General features: G+C 38.2%; 1 protein-coding gene across 1 annotated transcript in view; it reads left to right on the forward strand.

The window, feature by feature from the left end:
• MYO3A (myosin IIIA) overlaps positions 1 to 18825 on the forward strand; it is a 229963-nt gene that overhangs the window by 189976 nt on the left and 21162 nt on the right. The window lies entirely within an intron of this gene.

Consider the following 18825-nt stretch of genomic DNA (forward strand, 5'->3'; position numbering starts at 1 on the left):
TCAGAAACCTAAAATGACTAAGTTTATTCATAAGACACTAAGAAAATTGAAAGAGACTGAGTTTAACTCAGATTCATTAAAAATAATGGAACACTTGGGGCTCCTGGATGGCTCAGTCAGTTGAGTCGCCAACTTGTGATTTCAGCTCAGGTCATAATCTCATGGTTCATGGGATCCAACCCCGCATCAGCCCCGCACTAGGCAGGGAGCCTGCTTGAGATTCTCTCCCTCTGCCCCTCCCCCCATTCATGCACGTGCACTCTCTCTCTCTCTCTCTCTCAAATAAATAAATCTTTTAAAAATAATAATAATGTAATGCTAGAAAATGGAAATGAGCACTAAGTTGTAAAAATTAAGTCTAGTTTTAGGAAAATCAAGTTACATTTTTGTACATCTGAATTGTTGTACACTGAAAACTCAACCCTGCGATAGACAACTGCATTTTTGAAAGATCATCCCAATTGCATTGTAGGGATAGCATTTGATGGCACAAAGCATACACATGGAAGGCCAGCAAGAGATGATGGTGGTTTAGATGCAGTGGTGGCTGAAGAGGTGAACTGTTAGAAGCAAATGTTAGTCGATAGAAGACCTGCCAGCTAGGCAGGTGGATAAGTGCATGGCAACAGAAGCCACGAGATCATTCAGGAAGTCCACTGACCGTGAGAAGAGAAGAGAGCCTAGAGTGAGAGTTCAGAAACATACAGATCAGGGAGAGAGGAACCAGCATAGAGGAGCAACCAGAGAGGTGGGAAGAACACTGGGGAGCCCAGTACCCTAGAAGGCCCAGGACAAAGGTTTTTAGGGTGTCATGTAGAATGATGCTGACAGAGCAAGTAAGAAGAGAATTATAAAATATCCACTGAAATCCTATGCATTGACAAGTACTTAATAAATTCCCCAGAGTTTTTTTTTTAATGTTAGAATAGATACAAATGGAAAAGGAGATGCAAATAATCATTGTGCTACATTGGGGAAAATTTCACCCACAACATCTGCTAGGCTTTGTCATTGGATATCATCTATATTCATGTATTTAAATGATCTATGCAACTTTCTAAAAAAATTTTATTGAATAGTTTATGAAAGTTTATGGCAAATACAGTTTAAAGAATTCCAACTGAGGTCAAAAATTGGGCCAGATATTGCTTTGTCAACTGTCAATATTTAATCCCTGCAGTGGTTCTAGATCCATTATTTTACCTTTAGATGTGCTTCTCTTACCTCAGGATAGGCAAACTCTATTCTAAGTTTTAGACTCTGGTTTTCTTTATAAAACAATGCAAGTTTGCCAATCTCCTAACCACATTTAAGCCAAGAATTCCCATAACCCATTCCCTATTTCTCCAGTTCTAGTGATTTTCCTACATATCTTCCTACACCTGCCGACATCACAAACTTCACACAGGTAGTCAGGTGCACACTTGTTGGAGGGAGTAGATTATCAGTACCACAGTCAGTATTTACTTATCCTCAAAGTTATTCTGTGTAGATTAGTTTTGTCCTCCTCAAATAGATTTTCAACCCCAAGCAAGCAGGACAATGTCATATATGATTCTATACTCACTTTTCTGTTACCCTACTTATTTTACATTCATCACACAGTAGACTTTCAATAACTACTTGTTAATTGGCCAGGAAGCTGCTTAATTCCCTTCAAGAATTACAGTAGAACAAAGTATAGTGGCCAGTGGAGTGAAGATTTGAACCTATGGTTTTTATAAAAACAAAAAATGTAACATTACATTCTTTAAATGTTTACTGATTTTGGGGCGCCTGGGTGGCTCAGTTGTTAAGTGTCTGCCTTCGGCTCAGGTCATGATCCCAGGGTCCTGGGATCGAGCCCCACATCGGGCTCCCTACTCAGCAGGGAGCCTGCTTCTCCCTCTCCCGCTCCCCCTGCTTGTGTTCCCTCTCTCACTGTCTCTCTCTGTCAAATAAATAAAAAAATTAAAAAATAAAATAAAATAAAATAAAATAAATGTTTACTGATTTTTATATATTATCTGATTTTAAACCCCTCCATTCAGAAAAAAAGGCTCTTAAAAAAAAAAAAAGGTTTTATTTATGGGATGCCTGTGTGGCTCAGTCAGTTAAGTGTCTGCCTTTGGCTCAGGTCATGATCCCAGGGTCCTGGGTTCGAGCCCCACATCAGGCTCCCTGCTCAGTGGGGAATCTGCTTTTCCTTCTCCCTCTGCCTGCCGCTCCCCCTGTTTGTGCATGCACGCACTCTCTCTCTCTCTCTGACAAATAAAGAAATAAAATCTTAAAAAAGATTTATTTGTTTATTTTAGAGAGAGCGTGGCAGGGGGCAGGGACAGAGGGAAAGGGAGAGAGAAACTCAAGCAGATTCTATGCTTAGCGCAGAGCCCAGCTTGATCTCACAACCCTGAGATCATGACCTGAGTCAAAACCAAGAGTCAGACGTTTAACCGACTGTGCCACCCAGGCGCCCCGGGTAAAAAGGTTCTTATAATATATAGAAGTCCTGTCTCCTTAGATCATCAGAATATTAATCGCCAAATTTGGCACCCCACAGTGCAAGCAGCTGCCCTCACCTGTGGAGGCAGATTTAGGTGATGCACTCTTAGCACAGGTTCATCAGGCCACCCCTGCAGTACTGACCTTCATGGCAAACCGGGCCTCCCCATGAAAAATTTCACTTGGGAAACCAAAATCAAGCTCATTTACAAGTAATTCCATCATTAAAATAAGCCTAAGAGTCACCTGAAATTTTAATTCTTTCATGATTCTCAAAAATCTGTAGGCATCTCCAACTATTTGCTACTCCAAACTCTGTTGTAGGACTCAGTAAGCTTTAGCTGGATTCTGTAAAGTGGCCTGGGAGAACTTCTTATCCATTCTAAAGAAAGCCCTAGGAAACATGGATAGAACACGAAGATAATTAAATTTTTCTTTTTTTTTTAAGATTTTATTTATTTATTTGAGAGAGAGCACAAGCGGAGGGAGGGGCAGAACGGGAGGGATAAATAAACTCCCCACTGAGCAGGGAGCCCGTTGAGGGGCTGGATCCCAGGACCCTGAGATGGTGACCTGACCCGAAGGCAGGCACTCAACCAACTGAGCCACCCAGGCACCTCGATAATTAAATTTTTCAAGTTAATTTTAACAAGCTATAACCTTTTTCTGTAAGGTTTCTCTCTGTGTGTGATGTATTTTTTAATATGTAGAAGTGTCAATGTAAAATAATGTCCAAATGAAGACTGAGCAGCTAGTTATGAAGTTTAAAAATAAAATAAGGTAAGTACATGAACTACTTATTTTATATCTTTGTTTTGATAACAGTTGTAATAAATTGAAACTGATAGGTGCTAACTGCACTTGCATTTCTATTGAGAGAAATGTAGCATAGGATATGTATGCCTAGAGCATAGCCGTTGGATCATACATCTTAATACATGCGGTTGTATTCCTGAGTATACAATGACATTGCATTATTTCTCCCTGCATGGTGTTTTGCGGGGGATGTTTTTCTTCTTAATCATGGTACACCTGGCAATTTGTTTTGACCATTGTGAAGAGAAGAAAAAAGATTAATTGCAGGACAAATTCTGAGAACACAAAAGCATATTTCTCTTTCTTTCCTTTTACAAAGAAGCTGTGACTATCCAGTAGGCTGTGATTTTTTTAATGGTTGCAAGGTTAACAAGTAAGGATGCTATTGCTATTCTCATGCTTCATTTACATAATATCAACAGGAAATTCACCACTAGATCAAAGCAGTCCCTTGCCATGTACACATACAGTGGATATAATACAAATGCTTTTAGGTTGCTTTGAGAGTAAATGTTGGGGGGAAAAAAATCACAATTTTCCATTTATTTCTATTTATTTCTAAGTTTTTACAGCATTTAGACACATGTAATAACCCTTAATACTTTCAGTTATTATGAGGCAGATTTGATCTGCTTTATTTGTTAGGATTGCCTATCACCTTGCCATTGTGCAGAATGGCAAGGTGCAAAATGTGCAAATCCAAGAATATATGTCAACCTGTGTCTGTAAACATGCTTACATTCATGTGAAAGCCAGGTAGCTCAAACAACGTTGGGTTATATATTTTATAGAATTATTGTTTCATTCGGGGTAAAAAGTAGAGATTTCAGAAGTTAGATTGCTTCCCACCCAATGCTTATCTTCCTGAGTTTATTTGCTGTTCCTCTTTCTTCGTAAGAAGTAATACTAACTCTCCAAGTCTCTTAAGAAAAAAAGTCAGTATATAAAATTAAATGACTTTATTTACAATCTAACAATTCAGTGAGGATCATTTAATTACATATCAAATACTAATCATAGAAAGGAATTTATCGCACATAAGTTTGCAGTCTGAAGTATGGATTTCTGATGAATTAGCTGAATTAGTTCAGACGAAACACTTGACCCAGAAGCCTTTGATGGAAACAGCTGTACTTTTTGCACTCAAATTATTTCCCCCCATTCTATACTTTGTATTTACTCTGAACTACAGAGGACATGGAGCTAACATGGAAGCAGGAGAATAATGAACAATAGACTCCCCCCACCCAACTTCCCATTAAAGTTTTGATTAAAATGCATACAAAAGGGGAGGCTCCGTCAGTTAAGAGTCTGCCTTCAGCTCAGATCATGATCCCAGGGTCCTGGGATCAAGTGTTCCATCAGGGAGCCAGCTTCTCCCTCTCCCTCTGCCTGCTGCTCCCCCTGCTCATGCTCTCTCTCTCTCTCTCTCTCTGACAAATAAATAGATAAATAAAATCTTTAAAATAAATAAATAGGGCACCTGGGTGGCTTAGTTGGTTAAGCGTCTGCCTTCAGCTCAGGGCATGATCCCGGGGTCCTGGGATCGAGTCCCACATCAGGCTTCTTGCTCTGAGGGGAGCCTGCTTCTCGCTCTCCTCCCCACTTGTGCTCTCTCTCACTATCTCTGTCTCTCTCCCTCAAATAAATAAATAAAATCTAACAAAAAATTTAAATAAATAAATAAATGCACACAAAAAGACCAATAATATCAGCAGCACTAGAAACTGAATTTCTTCTTTACATATTACACCATATTACTTAGCTACATGAGATCAATTCAAAGAGAAATTATATAGCATAGTTAATACAATAGTATAATCAACATGGTAAGTTCATATATATTTATAATTTCATATCCTATAGAGACAATACCTTTTTTTCAAATATCTGGTGTATTTTTAAAAATTGTTCTTTTTTTTTAAGTTTTTATTTAAATTCCAGTTAGTTAAATACAGTGTAATATTAGTTTCAGGAGTATAATATAGTGATTCAACACTTCATACAACACCCGGTACTCACCACAGATTGAATATTATTAATCTTTTCCTTTGCCTTTTGCCTCTCTCTTGGTCTTTCTTCCTTCCTCAACCTCTTTTGTTTCTTCTAACTAGACATACTAGGCCAGTCCACAAACTCCCCAAAATCATAATCAAACCGATTACATTTTCTAATCATAATGCAATTGAGATAGAATTGAAAAACACAAATCAGTAAATTAAAAATCAATAAGATAATCTGAAGTAAAGAAATCATAATTAGAGCTATAAATTATTTTGAATTAATAAAAGTGAGAGTAGCCACGTATAAAAACTATGAATGGGAGGCAGCCAGGTCTATACTCATAGGAAAATTCAAATCATTAAATGCTTTCGTTATTAACTGAGAGAAAATAATGAAAAAAAATGTAAGTTGAGAAATTTTTGAAGAATGTAAGTTGAGAAATTTTTAAAGGAAATTAAAGGCTATTCAACACCAGGAAAAACAGAAAAAAGAAATAATTACAATAAGACAAAAATACACCAAATATCTAAATGAAGCTAAGATAGCTTCATTTGAAAATAATTTGATAATAGGGGTGCCTGGGTGGCTCAGTCGGTTAAGTGTCTGCCTTCGGCTCAGGTCATGATACCAGGGTCCTGGGATTGAGACCGGCATCAGGCTCCCTGCTCAGCAGAGAGCCTGCTTCTCTCTCTCTCTCCCTCTGCTGCTCCCCCTGCTTGTGTGCTTGCTCTCTCCCTCTTTCTCTCTCTGTCAAATAAATACACAAAATCCTTTAAAAAAAAGAAAATGATTTGATAATAATTTGAAAATAAAACAACAAAATAAATTCCTGACTAATTACTTAAAAAAGAATCCACCAAAAAATTAGAAATAAGAACATCATAACAAATGTAGTGGATAATACTAAAATCTTATCATACTATAAATGCAATCAATTTCACAAAAACAATTTGGGGCTGAAATATGAATTTCTGAAAAGAAATTAGTCAATATGATGATGTGTCTGTCAAAGAAAAGTTGACAAGAACTCAGTATTTTAGGCAATTGCACTTAAAGTTCATGAGACACATAATTCCCATATTATGTAATCTGTTTGAGAAAAAAAGGGTAATATAGAAAATTACCTATTTTATGAAGGTCATGTACCCTGAAACCAAAGTCTGACAAGTAACGTTTTAAGAAAGGAAGGAAGGAAGGCAGTAGAAAGGGCAAGAAGGAAGGGAGCTATGAGTCAATCTCAGAGATTTGGAGGTAAAACTCCTAAGTGCAGTACTAGCTAATTGAGTGCAATATTACATTAAAAGACTCTCTAAATAGCACATATTAATGGAACACAGTATCAAAAGGTCAAAAGAAAAAAGTCATCTTGATAAACGCTGAAACAGTTTTCAATAAAATAACACCTGGTCCTGATGAAAAGCAAAACTCTTAGTAAATTAAAAATAGAAGGAGATACTTTAACAATATGAAGAATATATTTCTTAAGCTAATTGTCAACCTCATTATTAACTGAAAACACTGGAAGTAGTTCCATTAGAAAGTGGGATTAAGATAAGGATGCTAGTAACAACACTTTTTTACATTATTTGGGAATTTCTACCTGATGTAATGAAGCAGCAAACAGAAGTTTCTCTTTTTTTAACTTTTTAAAACTTTTTATATATTTTTTTAAAGATTTATTTATTTATTTACTTATTTGACAGAGAGAGAGAGAGAGAGAGAGAGGGAACACAAACTGGAGGAATCGGAGAGGGAGAAGCAGGCTTCCCACCAAGCAAGGAGCCCAACACGGGGCTCGATCCCAGGACCCTGGGATCATGCCCTGAGCCGAAGGCAGACAATTAACGACTGAGCCACCCAGGCACCCCGTTACAAATTTTTATTTATTTATTTATTTTTGAGAGAGAGAAAGAGCGTGAGCACAAGCGAGGGGAGGGGCAGAGGGAGAAGCAGACTCCCCGCTGAGCAGGGAGGCTGATGTGGAACTTGATGTGTCTTTCCTATAAAAGTATATAATGGGAAAAGAGCTCATTGGAATCGCCAAAAAAAGGTGGGGGAGCTTGAAATAAAACTGGCAAGAAAACCACAAAGAGACAAAAAAAAAAGATGTGGATAATGTAATAACACACTGTATTTGTGGATTGGAACATAAGATATTGTAAACATAACTATTCTAAAATTAATTTCTAGGGGCGCCTGGGTGGCTCAGTCGGTTAAGCGGCTGCCTTCGGCTCAGGTCATGATCCTGGGGTCCTGGGATCAAGCCCCACGTCCAGCTCCCTGCTCAGCAGAGGGCCTGCTTCTCCCTCTCCCTCTGCCTGCCACTCTGCCTACTTGTGCTCTCTCTCTCTCTGTCAAATAAATAAATAAAATCTTTAAAATAAATTAATTAATTAATTAAATTAATTTCTAGGTTTAAAAAGAAAACTGCATTCAATCTCTACGAGATTTTCTTTAGCATTTAAGATGTCCCTAAATTGTAAATTTCCCTAAATCTGTAAATTTCAGAAAAAAAGAATAATTACAAAGGAGGACTTTCTATATTAGATAGTAAAATGAATAATATAAAGCTATAATTAAAACCATATGCCTCTGTTATAAAAATCAACCACAGACTAATAAAATAGGATAGCCCTAAAATTGACCCTAGTATCTATAAAAACCTGTCACAAAAAGATACACAGCAAAACAATAAGAAATAGATGGATAATGCTTAAAATTTTTCTGATGCAGAGAGAAGAAGTAAGATAATCATACTTCAGGCTAGATACCCAAATATTTCCCAAATACATTAATAATTTCACTGTAAGAAATAAACCAAAAGCAACCAAGATGATATGAACTGAGTCTACACAATCTCTGCTTAGGAAAGGATAAAACATAAGAAGTAATAAAAGGAATTACAAAGAAGAGATGGCCTAACTTTGGACTGCATAAACGTTTAAACCTTCCAGAGATTATAAAGTGTCATTAGAAGTTAAAGAACCAAACACAAGATAAAAAAAAACTTAGAACAAATGGAAAAGTGAACATGTGTATTGCACAAAGGGCTCTCATAAATAATTAGGAAAAACATTAACACCCCCAATGGAAAAATGGGCACAAGACATTGATTTTTTAATAGAACAGATGCAAATGACAAATAAGCATATATATGTTCACCCTAGAAATAGAAATACAAGTTAAAACAAGTTATTGTTTTTTACTTATCAAAATGGCAAAGATGAAAAAATATTTAGCAGTGATGAGGATGTGCTGATTTAATTATTCTCAAACACTAATGGTAAGACTGTAGACGCAACGTTTTGAAAAGTGATTTGGCGATATAGAAAAAAACGGAAATAGTTTGCATCCTTGACCCAATAAACCCACTTATGAGGACATAGCCTAAGGAAACAACTGAGAAAGAAAAATTTATGTATTGGCAAAAAATAAAATGAGACAATAAGAAAATGATTAATAAGTAATGACACATTCATAGATGGAATATTAGCCCCTAAAATTCATTTTTCAAAGATTAACCTTGGCAAATTGCTAACTAATCTAACTACAGGATAAAATAATACAGAATTGGAATTTGAATACTGTAAATTTAATCAGCTTAACCTTCCGCCATGTGAGGTGGTTCAATTAAGAAGAGCACCTATGCAAAAAGCTCTAGAAAAGCCAAGTGTACTGGCTAGGTGCTCACTCTCAAGTAGAGTGGGCCCTCTCCATCCCTCTCTGACTTGGACCTTCAGAGTCCACTTCTATATAAATTTAAGAATCTGAATAATGGTACTGCAGCTGGGTACAGAGCTTCCACAGCCATGTGTAGTAAGACTAGAGTCTCCAGATATGTCATCTTTGTTGCCAGGCTGTCTTGAGTCACTGAAAGCTTGCTTGACATTTCCTCCAGCCATGCTCTGGACCAGACAGGCTCTAGTCAGGAATAATGGCTTACTAAAAATATGAGCCTATTTCACCTTACCTTGATAGGAACTACCTAATCTGCGTGTTATAAAGTAGGAGTAGAGGGCAAGAAACGACTAAACGTTGCTGTTTAAAATCAGATAATGTTCTTCTAATCTGTGTTTTCCAAAGGCCAACCTGAGAAAATGACTATGAACAGTCAATAAATAATTTTCTAAAATTGGGCTCTTTGGGAAAAATTAACATCGGTTTCCCCTCAGGCTATCTACTCAGATATTTTTCAGATAGATTAAGATCTTATATTCTTAAAAAATGACCAAGATGTAATGAGGGGGCCTTAAATACCATTCTCCTGGCAAGTAAGCATGTGTTTTGTTGTCTGACAGGCTCCATAGTCCCATGGACAGTCCCACACAGGACACGTTCTCCTAGTTCAGCATGACAGTCCACCATCCCCCCCGCAAAGAAGGTACTCTCGAGATCCCATCAGTATCACCGTATGTATTCTCATATGCCTCTCCTAGGGCGCCCTGCTTTGATGACTGTGCATGAACATGTAAGACAGCTAGGAGTAAGGACATAACCAAAACCATGACTAGAACAGACCTAGCCTCTGAGGACTCTAGTCAAAGACCTCAGCCCAACAGGGATGCCAGCCAGCGACGGCAGATATGTAGTGATCATGTCCAAGAGACAAATGATAGTCTAGAGGGCATGTCTCTTTGTCCCCCCCACAAAAGAGTGGCTTTATTCTCCTCTGTTTCTCCTGTGACGTAACTAGAATAGACATGAGGGGCAGGCTTAGGGGGCAGCACCTTACCTAAACCTAGGAACACAATTTAAAAACCAAATGCTCGGGCGCCTGGGTGGCTCAGTTGGTTGGGCGACTGCCTTCGGCTCAGGTCATGATCCTGGAGTCCCGGGATCGAGTCCCACATCAGGCTTCCTGCTCAGCAGGGAGTCTGCTTCTCCCTCTGACCCTCTTCCCTCCCGTGCTCTCTGTCTCTCATTCTCTCTTTCTCAAATAAATAAATAAAATCTTTAAAAAAATAAAAATAAAAAAAAAATAAAATAAAATAAAAACCAAATGCTCAATTTTTCAAGGTTCTGGAAATTAGTACAATGTGCCCAAATCAGGGAGTGGCGAAAAGCTTAAAAGCCCATGCCCTACAGAATAAGCACAGGTTTAAGTTGGTTCTGGGGCATCAGTGTTTGGTTGGTAGAAAAGAACGAGCCAAAGGAGTTGCTTGAGCAGTCCCAAATGGGGATGGAGGCCAGTAGCTGCCTATTGAGAAGGTCAGAGGAAGCCTGTGAGTCAGATCCAGGGAATGGTAAGGCATCCCCAGTGTTAAGGACACTCAGAATAGCAGAAGCACCTCCCCTTACAACCCTTTACTTCAGGTAGACTCAAGAGAGCACAGATAGACCATAGAGTAAAACAAATGGCCAAATCCAGGGTAACCATGAGAAATGAAAATGTCTCCAGAGCGTGCGCAGTGCAAGGGAGAGGGGGTCAGTGGAGACTGAACTGTGTCCAGTCTCTTCCACACTGGCTGGCCTGGCTGTGGAAGGAGCAGCTTCTGGAAGGCAGGTTGCAACCCTGAGTGCATGAATCATGCCTCTGATGTGCAGCAATGAATATTCCTCCTGTAGGTCAACTGTATTGCTTAAAGTTCACAGACTGTCAGCAGTAAATGGAAATTTACAAAGAACTAAAAAATGGATTTCTTAAAAAATTACAATAACAGAAGTGCATTTCTGTTCTGCTAGTATCTGATTTAGATGTGATCCTTATGCAAACTATACTCTGAATGTATACTTAAGTAAAATAGTTAATTATCATCAAAATGAGAATAATACAGAGATACAATTTTCTAAAGCAAATATTGCCAATAAGTTTTAAGCTTTCTTCCAAATAAAAAAATATTGAGCTGTTTGTCCTTTCATTACTCAAAGAAATGTGCATTCCTGGTAAACTAAAACACCTAAATTATTACCACAACTACAATATAAATAAATATTTTACTTTCTGGCTATTTCACGTAGCAATAACCTTTACAAGCTAATATTTATCATGCACATCACACAAAACAGTCACAAACCTAATTTTGCCTCTGCCAACATTGATATGCTGCTGATAATTTGGGATTACGAATGTTTATGTCACTTTTGTAATTAAGGGGTTAGAATGACGTTAGCAGATAGTGTTTGTACTCCCACAAAAGAACAAAAATTTAGAGGACAAAATCAACTTGCCTTTCTGGAATATTTGTATGCTGATAAGCTCATGAGAAGTTTGCTCTTCAAAAATACAAAATAGTCTGGGGAAATTTAATTTAAATGCAGTCAGACCCTGTTGAACACATTCATCAATAATGTTCACTTATTGGCTGCCCAGTTTGCATGGCAGTATCTTAAGTGAGACACCTTTTAGAAACATTCAGCCCTCTGCTTCACATTATCCTGGTGAAGGAAAAAAGTCAGTGAACTAACTCTAGAGCAGATTCTGTAAGATACAAGAATTAAACAGAATTCTGAAAATTCAACACATTTTGACATTTTTTATCTCTATAATATATACACATCCACGTGCATATTTATAATTTTACATAAATGAAGTGTTTTTTTATTTTCCCTTTTTTCCCTGTTTTCTTCTCCCCCCCCCCCGTTTCCTTCCTTGTTACCCACCCCCTGCTTAAGAGAACCCTTATCATAAAGCATGTATTCTTTCATGGTTTTTGCAGATATGCACACATGCACTTATGCACACATACACATACAGAGATTTTTGTCATTGTTTTATATAAATAAGATCATAATATGAATACTTATACATCTTGCTTTTCCCCTTCAATTCCTTAGCAGGAGTCCCTGCACATCAGCTGGCATACCTATAACTCATTCTTTTTACTGGCTATATAGTATTTCATGTGTATATCACAATGACTTATGTAAATTTTTCTCTCTTGCTAGCTATTCGCTGTTTCAATTTTTTGCCACTATGAAAACTGTTGCAGTAAACATCTTTGAAAATGCCCTGGTATACCAGGATTTTAGTTTTGTGGGATAAGTTCCCAGGGCAGGGTTACTGAGTTGAAAATATGTTTGGTTTTGATAGACAGCTTTCTCAAAAACCCTAACTATGGACATTTCTGTCAACAATTTGTGAGAACATACTTTTTTCTGACATCCTGTTCAGTACTGTTATCCTTCTTCTTAATCTTTGCTAATGTGCCTAAAGTAAAATGATATTTTGTCGTTATTTTAACCTATATTTCCTTGTCTACTAGCCAGCTCAGGTGCCTTCCTATGCTTATTGACTTTTTGGATTTGCTCATCTTGAACTTCGTATTGAAATCTTTTGCCCTTTTTTCTGCTGGTCTGTATTTTTATAGTCATTTGCTAACACTTTTAAGTATTACAAATACCATCCCTTGACTTGTCATTCATATTGTAAATATAGTTTTCCAAATCCATCATGCGTCTTCTGACTTTGTTGCCATATGAAAGTCTTTATTTTTAATAGCCAAATATGTCTACTTTTTTATGAATTCTGGATTTTGGTTAAGACATTTGTACCCCTAGATTGTTCCTGAAGTCCTCTGGGTTCTCTTTCAAAAGTTTTGTTGGTTCTTCTATTTACACTTATCTTGAAAACATCAGGAATTTATTTTCCTATAAACAGTGACATTGGTGATACAGTTAACAAAATTCACTCACCACTGTGTCTCTGAGCTAAAATGGAATCCATCTAACCTCTTAGCATCTCCAAACACCTACCACATGCAAAACAACCGTGAAAAGGCCGGAGGACATCAAAACCTAAGTCATGATCTCTATACCACTCAAAAACCTATGGCTCCACTATAAAAAAATCACAGGTAAAAATAGTAAGATTTTATATGTTTGGCTAGGGCTGCATAACCAAGTTCCCCAGACGTAGCTTAAACAACAGAAATTTATTTCCTCATAGTTCTGGAGACTAGAAATCCAAGATCAAGGTGTTGGCAAGGTTGGTTTCTTCTAAGGCTGAACTCCTTGGCTTGTAAATGGCCGACTTCTCCCTGTGTCTTTACGTGGTCTCCCTTCTGTATGAGTCTGTGTCCTAACCTCCTCTTCTTATAAGGACACTGGTCACATTGGATTAGGGCACATCCTTGTCACCTCGCTTTAAAGGCCTTTTCTTCAGTCATATTCTGAGGTACTGGGGGTTAGGCCTTCAACATGTGAATTTTGAGGGGGCACAGCTCATTTCAAATGATCGGTACAGCCTATAAGTACTGTTGGTGTCCTTGAGGGGGGGTCACTGGGCAGTCGGTGAGAGCTTCATGTAAAAGCTGGTGCTGGAGATGGCATGGAGGCATGCTTAAGATTTCAGTGAGGCCGAGAATAAGCAAAGGGATGGCCATAAACATGGTGTGTCAGGGTTCCGGTGAGGTAAGTAGACTGACCAGGGGAGATAGTTCATTTTGGGGGGAAGTGGGTAATAAAACTGGAACTGCTGAGATTGTAAGTAATCTGGATTTAGGTGAAGTTTAGGCTTAATCAAAGAAGCAAAAAAAAAAAGGCATCATAAACTTTTGAAAAGTGAAACTTCATAAATAAATGATATTTAAGGGGGGAAAAAAAGCTGGTTTTCATTTGTGAGATGAAGCATGGAGAACAGATGAAGGCCCTGCCATAATTATTAAATGAACAGTTTAGCCCAGAGTGGTAGCAATGGTAGACAGGAAGAAATGGTGGGTGAATATTAAACGTTTCAAAACATGTATCCAAAAATTGACAGAAGTTGATGATTGTCTGTTTATAGGAAATGAGCAAGAGGGATAAGGCAAAGGTGATATCCATATTTTGAGCCTGGGATGGGGGCAGAAATAAAGTTGCCATGCCATGGAGCTTGTGATATACAGAATCCTACATGGAGAAGAAAAGTGACCACCAGTTCATTTGAACCTGGGAGTTTGAGATGGAAGTACTCAATAGGGCATAAGAAATTGGGGCAGGAGCTCTGGTGGGGTGAGAACGTCAACCCTGAGCTGGGCATCAGGAAGCTATTCAGTATAGAATACACTCTGGGAAATGCAAGGAACGAAGAGGGGCATGATTCAGTGCAGGAGGCAAAGGGATCATTTACTCATCCAGCAACATTTTATTAAGCACTGACTATATGTCCATCATGTCCTTAAATGCCAGGAATACAAAGATAAATAAGATAAGGGATAATCCCTCAGAAATCTCACCCTCAGTCGTGAAGGTCAGGGGTAGTCAATAATGTTAAATGATGAAGTCAGCCATTGAGGGACAGATAAAGGGCCTTTGTATCTGTCAGTAAAGTGGTCACCCTTGACTTTCTAGAAGGCAGTTTCAATAGTCTGGGTAATAGAAATGAGATTGAATGGGGGAACATTTGATGGCACAGTGGAGATGAGCAGGACTCTCTTTATTGTCAGAATTGGTTTTGTTTTCCGCTCTCCTGGCCTTTATTCAGATTCTTTGCCACCTTCCACTTAATTAACTTCTGTTACAATAGTCATTCTCTGATATTTTAATTCAGACTTTAACATTAAAGTCAAGTTAGAGCGCCTGGGTGGCTCAGTCGGTTAAGCGTCTGCCTTTGGCTCAGGTCATGATCCCAGGGTCCTGGGATCGAGTCCCGCATCGGGCTTCCTGCTCAGCGGGGAGCCTGCTTCTCTCTCCCTCTGCTGCTGCCCCTGCTCGTGCTCTCTCTATATATCTCTCTCTCTGACTCTCAAATAAATAAATAAATAAAATCTTTTAAAAATAAATAAATAAATAAAGTCAAGTTACAACTTAGTCCCAGGGCAGTTTCATGCTTCTAAAAACATAATAACTTCATACTATATGCTTATGTTTCTTGCCATTCAGATTCAAATGAATAATATAAGTGGATATAACCAATACATTTTAAAATGATAAGACTTTGCAAGAGCCATAGAAAAGGTGTAATAAACACTGAGAGAGACGATTAGCAAGGAGAAAGAAAAAACTAAAAGACCACTATTTGTGGTGGTGGCAAGAATCCAGCTTTCACCATCTTTCCTCATGCTTTTGACAGTCTAGGACAGGATCCGATAGGGCTCAGATACTTGGATCCCTCCACTCCTCTGCCTATGCCAATGGAGAGGAACGGAGAGAGAGAACAGAAGATGAATCTCCAGAGATTGGTTGGAAAAGTGCTTTCACTCTTCCTGTCTATCACTAATCTCTATTAACAGGGTCTCCTTAACAAAGATCTCATTTTCTTTGGTCTTATTCAAAAAAGAATGTATGATTGCTGTGGTTTTCTCTGATTGTTCCATGCATTGCACCTCTAAAAAGTACTCCCAGCTAGCTGATCTATCTTTGTCATCCAACAGTTTCCCATAGACTTTGAAATGAATGAGCTAGATTATGTGAGAATATGAATGCCGTTGTGATAAGTATGTTCAGGTAGTGGATTGGGCATGAGACTAGGAAGTTAGACATCTTCAAGTCTCTATCCTGGTTGAAACTGGTTTGTACTACCAGTCATGGTTGTTTACACATAGTAGAAATATTCACTGATTGATTCTATTTGACTTGATTTGGTTAGTATTGTTGGGAGAAATTCAGTTTCTCTGTGTATTTCTACATCTAGATGAGGAATCATCCCTTCCCCTTTATTATACAAAATCATGATCTATTACTGCCTTTAAAGTCCAGCCAACAAATGTATGCTCAGATATAAGTTGAATGTAAGTCATTCTCCAATAAGCACCCATACCCTACACCCACCCTGACCCTGATGTATCCATTGAACAGATATTTCTGCACAAATTCAGTCAGGGGATGCAGTGGTCAAGAATCATGACAAACAGACAGAAATACTTGATGAGAGGCCCCTTAGCTCTGTAAATGTAAAGCCCTTGTGGCAAGCACTAACAACCAAGTATGCAGAGCACTCAGAAGCTCTAGTGATGTTGCTACAGCTTTGAGAACTTGGCTATATTGACAAAAAAAAGAGCAGAAAAAGATGACAAACTTTATGTTTTCTTGGTGAAGGTTTTTAAAGTCAGGTCTGAAGATTCTAATAGCTTGAGGTTCTACATTTAGAAGGGAGGCAACCCTGTAAATGAAAAAGCAGTGTTCTTGTTTGGGCATAACATAGGAGATGGTCCTTGAAGTAGAGATTGTGCATGGCTTGAATGGATGGGTCACTGTGTAAGGCTGGTGGTTGGGGGATCACAGCAAAATTCTATGAGCATATTACCCTTTTTTTTAAGTTTTTATTTAAATTCCAGTTAGCTTAACATACAGCGTAGTATTAGTTTCAGGCGTACAATATAGTGATTCAACACTTCCTACAACACCTGGTGCTCATCACAACAGGTACCCTCCTTAATCCCCATCACCTATTTCACCCATCCCTCCCCACGTCCCCTCTGATAACCATCAGTTTGTTCTCTATAGTTAAGAATCCATTTCTTGGTTTACCTCTCTCTTTTTTTTCCCTCTGCTCATTTGTTTTGTTTCTTAAATTCCATGTATGAGTGAAATCATATGGTATTTGTCTGACTGACTTACTTTGCTTAGCATTATACACTCTAGCTCCATTCATATCATTACAAATGTGAAGATTTCATTCTTTTTTATGGCTAATATTCCTACACACACACACACACACACACACACACACACAAACACACACACACCCCACGTCTTCTTTATCCATTCATCTATTGATGGACACTTTGCTGTTTGCATAACTTGGGCTATTGTAGATAATGCTGCTATCAACATGGAGGTGCATGTATCCCTTTGACTTAGTATTTTTGTATCCTTTGGGTAAATACCCAGTAGTGCCATTGCTAGATTGTAGGGTAGTTCCACTTTTAACTTTTTTGAGGAAACTCTATACTGTTTTCCAGAGTGGCTGCACCAGTTTGCATCCCACTAACAGTGCAAGAGGGTTCCCCTTTCTGCACATCCTCACCAACACCTGTTGTTTCTTGTGCTGTTGTTTTTAGCCATTCTGACAAGTGTGAGGTGATATCTCACTGTAGTTTTCATTTGCATTTCCCTCGTGGTGAGTGATGTTGAGTATCTTTTCATGTGTTTGTTGACCATTTATGTCTTCTTGGGAAAAATATCTATTCATGTCTTCTGCCCATTTTTTAATTGGGTTATTCATTTTGGGGGCGTTGAGTTTTTTAAGTTCTTTATATATTTTGGATACTATATCTTTATCCAATATGTCATTTGCAAATATCTTCTCCCATTCTGTAGGTTGCCTTTTAGGTTTGTTGATTGTTTCCTTTCCTGTACAGAAACTTTTTTATTTTGATGTCGTCTCAATAGTTCATTTTTGCTTTTATTTCCCGTGGCTCAGGAGACTTATCTAAAAGGAAGTTGCTATGGTTGATGTCAAAGAAGTTACTACCTATGTTTTTCTCTAGGATTTTAATGGTTTCCCATCTCATGTTTGGATCTTTAATCCATTTTGAATTTATTTTTGTGTACAGTGTAAGAAAGTAGTCCAGTTTCATTCTTTTGCATGTAGCTGTCCTGTTTCCCCAACATCATTTGTTGAAAGACTGCTTTGTTGAAGATTAATTGATCATATAATTGTGGGTTCATTTCTAGGTTTTCTTTTTTTTTTCTTAATTTTATTATGTTATGTTACTCACCATACAATACATCATTAGTTTTTGATGTGGTGATCCACGATCCACTGTTTTCATGTAGCACCCAGTGCTCCATGCAGTACGTGCCCTCCTTAATACCCATCACTGGGCTAACCAATCCCCCCTCCCCCCTCCCCTCTAAAACCCTGTTTGTTTCTCAGAGTCCATGGTCTCTCATGGTTCATCTCTCCCTCCAATTCCCACCCCCCTCATTTTTCCCTTCCTTCTCCTAGTGTCCTCCATGCTATTCCTTATGTTCCACAAATAAATGAAACCATATGATAATTGACTTTCTCTGCTTGGCTTATTTCACTTAGCATAATCTCCTCCAGTCCCATCCATGTTGATGCAAAAGTTGGGTATTCATCCTTTCTGATGGCTGATTAATATTCCATTGTATATATGGGCCCCATCTTCTTTATCCATTCATCTGTTGAAGGGCATCTCAGCTCTTTCCACAGTTTGGCTATTGCGGACATTGCTGCTATGAACATTGGGGTGCATATGGCCCTTCTTTTCACTACATCTGTGTCTTTGGGGTAAATACCCAGTAGTGCAATTGCTGGGTCATAGGGCAGTTCTATTTTTAATTGTTTGAAGTACCTCCACACTGTTTTCCAAAGTGGCTGTACCAACTTGCATTCCCACCAACAATGTAAGAGGGTTCCCCTTTCTCCACAACCTCTCCAACATTTGTTGTTTCTTTCCCTGTCCATTTTTGCCATTCTAACTGGTGTAAGGTGGTATCTCAGTGTGGTTTTGATTTGAATTTCCCTGATGGCTAATGATGATGAACACTTTTTCATGTGTCTGTTAGCCATTTGTATGTCTTCTTCAGAGAAGTGTCTTTTCATATCTTCTGCCCACTTTTTGACTTGATTATTTGTTTTTTGGGTGTTGAGTTTGAGAAGTTCTTTATAGATCTTGGATACCAGCCCTTTATCTATAG

This window comes from Phoca vitulina, unplaced genomic scaffold, assembly GCF_004348235.1.
Source record: "Phoca vitulina isolate PV1807 unplaced genomic scaffold, GSC_HSeal_1.0 scaffold93, whole genome shotgun sequence".
In the NCBI taxonomy this organism is placed as follows: domain Eukaryota; kingdom Metazoa; phylum Chordata; class Mammalia; order Carnivora; family Phocidae; genus Phoca; species Phoca vitulina.